The sequence below is a fragment of the Formica exsecta genome, unplaced genomic scaffold (assembly GCF_003651465.1).
Source record: "Formica exsecta isolate Colony F162 unplaced genomic scaffold, ASM365146v1 scaffold27, whole genome shotgun sequence".
NCBI classification, from domain to species: domain Eukaryota; kingdom Metazoa; phylum Arthropoda; class Insecta; order Hymenoptera; family Formicidae; genus Formica; species Formica exsecta.
The window spans coordinates 1-3,117 of record NW_021849963.1 but is presented as its reverse complement, the minus strand read 5'-3'; the positions used below and the strand labels follow the sequence as shown (position 1 = coordinate 3,117).

Here is a 3,117-nt window from a genome sequence, read left to right as displayed (position 1 = left end):
ATATACATATACTTCAGTGCGTTGAAATCTACTATCATCCTGTTTATAATAAAAAACCGAAACGACAATTTCTTCCAACATATTTTGTTACTGCGCATCGAGATATATAAAGTATGCAAGTTTTGAAAAAATTGAAAAAAGGATCACATGTCTTTGAACATTTATCTTGTTGTTTCTACTTACTCGAATACACTGCTATCATTTTGATCACCCCATATGAGAATTTCAGCTATCGAACGCAGAGTTTCAACCAGTAAACCTCTGTTGTTTTCAGACACAGTCTGATTTTTTGACAGCACATTATACAAATACCTGATAAAGTATAATAGATAAATGTATAAGATATATACTCGTGCTTCCTTCAATAACATGATAGTAGAGTGCATTAATCGATTATCCTTACTTACTTGAGATGCTCCGGGGAATGGGGATTTTTAGGCTTCCAAAGTCCGCCACCGAACCAGCTTCGACTTCGAAACATTTTCAATTATCTTGAGCGCAAAAGGATATGCCTACATTCGCATTTCATCCAAATTCCTTTCGTAATAGTTTATCTCTCATGCGACAATCGCGGGAAGACGTCGTTTCATCATGCTCGTGTAATCTGTGCCAGTGTATAAATAATATTATATCGAGATATATAAGAGTTACATTGTATTATATTGTATATTCACACAAGGTTAGGATTTTAATTCTCTTCATGTGAGCAATTTTTTGCGATTCGTATTATATATACGTTCAGTTCGAATTCATTGGCCTTATGTTAATAGTATGTTGACCTGTATGTTATCATTCTTTTAATCAAACCGTTGAATTTTACACGAATTTTAAAGAAAACGGTATTCAGTTTGAAATCCAACTTTCTCATTACGTTCAGAATAGAAATACGATTAGGTTAAGTTAAACTCAGCTAGAATTAGGTTAGGTTAGGTTAGATTAATATCGGCTGTGTTCCAAAATTCACTGCCAGTACTGGAAATCTACAGTTCATGTTCAGGTTGTGTTTTGTGTTCCGATTTCCCACCCAGGTGCACCCGATATTAAGTTTGCTCGCGTTGCTTGAATTTTTTGCACTCAGCATCTTTGCTTTCACTCTCTTCAACATCCGAATATATATTTATCTCGTTTTCAGTGCAGAACTTTTTGGGAATTTCAAGCAACGCGAACAAACCTATAATGGGTGCTTTCCATTTAGTGACTCAAGTCGACACAAGTATCATTCTATCTTCTTTCAATACCAGTGAACAACAAAGATAGAATGATGCTTGTGTCGACTTGAGTCACTAAATGGAAAGCACTCATTGGGGTTACGGTTGACAGTTGCGGATTGACCAATCAGCCGGCAAGCTGTTTTGCTCCGATTGGTCAATCCGCAAATATCAACCGTAACCTCAACCGCAATTAAACTCGCAACCCGTAGTGTAATACGGCCTTAAGTTTCACTTTTAGGATGCCATTACATGAAGCGCGGAAACGCGGATTAGCGTAACGCGGAACGGAAAGGGAACCAATCGCGAGCGTAACAAAAACTGCAGAATGGTCGCGATTGGTTCCACTCTCGTTCCGCGTTACGTTAATCCGCGTTTTCGCACTACATGTAATGGCACCCTTAGCGTTTTTGAATGAACGGGTTAACCCAACCCGGTTCAATTAATCACTATATTTTACTATAAATTCAAGTCTTTTATTGGCAGAGACGATGCAATGACGTCATTAATCGCTCTGAGAGCGATTAAACCTGCTACATTCAAAAACGCTATTTATTTCAAAGATACACAATCGATCCCCTGAAAGCTTATTACGGTTCTTGAAACGAGGTGAAAATTACAAAAATGAACAGATTTACTATATTTCGACAAATGAAAGTGTAGATACTCTAGGGAATTTCCCCATTTTTGTAAATGGGCGCGTTCAGGAGACACAACCGTTGAGCATCGTCTTGTCAACACTCGACGTTAATTTGTTGGTTCTAGAAGTAAGAACCAATCACGTTCGATTGCCACTCAACAGTTGTGTCTCCTGAACGCACCCATTTTCACTTCGTTTCAAAAACCGTAATAGGCTCCCAGGGTATCAATCATGTAACTTTTCCCCTAGGGCAAAAAGGTGAAAAATTTTACCATTGTTTTCAATGCTAATATTTTTCACTTTTCCGCCCTAGGGAAAAAGTTACATGATTGGTACCCTGGTGACATTTAATTGAACACATTGGATCTATTGGCCAGTTGAACACGAGATTCTCCGATTGGTAATTCGCGCTGGTTACCCTAGGCATCGATCGATATCAATGGTTGTGTCCAATCTCGCCGTATCCAATGAACATCTCCCGTTGCGATAGTCGCAACATCGTTCGAGATGGCACATTAAGCCCGTTCTACATTGATCGCATGTCGCCAGTCGCAAGCAAATCGACCAATCACAGTCGATTATTCCGTCGAATATTCGACTGTGATTGGTCGATTTGCTTGCGACTGGCGACATGCGATCAATGTAGAACGGGCTTAATGTGCCATCTCGAACGATGTTGCGACTATCGCAACGGGAGATGTTCATTGGATACGGCGAGATTGGACACAACCATTGATATCGATCGATGCCTAGGGTAACCAGCGCGAATTATCAATCGGAGAGTCTCGTGTTCAACTGGCTAATAGATCCAATGTGTTCAATTAAATGTCACCAGGGTACCGATCATGTAACTTTTTCCCTAGGGCGGAAACGTGAAAAGTGAAAAAACTTTTTCCCTAGGGCGGAAAAGTGAAAAATATTAGCATTGAAAACAATGGTAAAATTTTTCACCTTTTTGCCCTAGGGGAAAAGTTACATGATTGATACCCTGGGAGCCTATTACGGTTTTTGAAACGAAGTGAAAATGGGTGCGTTCAGGAGACACAACTGTTGAGTGGCAATCGAACGTGATTGGTTCTTACTTCTAGAACCAACAAATTAACGTCGAGTGTTGACAAGACGATGTTCAACGGTTGTGTCTCCTGAACGCGCCCATTTACAAAAATGGGGAAATTCACTAGCGTATCTACACTTTCATTTGTCGAAATATAGTAAATCTGTTCGTTTTTGTAATTTTCACCTCGTTTCAAGAACCGTAATAAGCTTTCA

General features: G+C 39.4%; 1 long non-coding RNA gene across 1 annotated transcript; it reads right to left on the bottom strand.

The window, feature by feature from the left end:
* Positions 1-183: 183 nt before the first annotated feature.
* On the bottom strand, positions 184-1,171 carry LOC115237063. The gene is made up of 3 exons (XR_003884293.1): positions 675-1,171; positions 408-604; positions 184-312 (listed from the first exon to the last, which is right to left on the bottom strand). It is a non-coding gene; the product is annotated as an uncharacterized LOC115237063 (long non-coding RNA).
* Between the last annotated feature and the right edge of the window lie 1,946 nt (positions 1,172-3,117).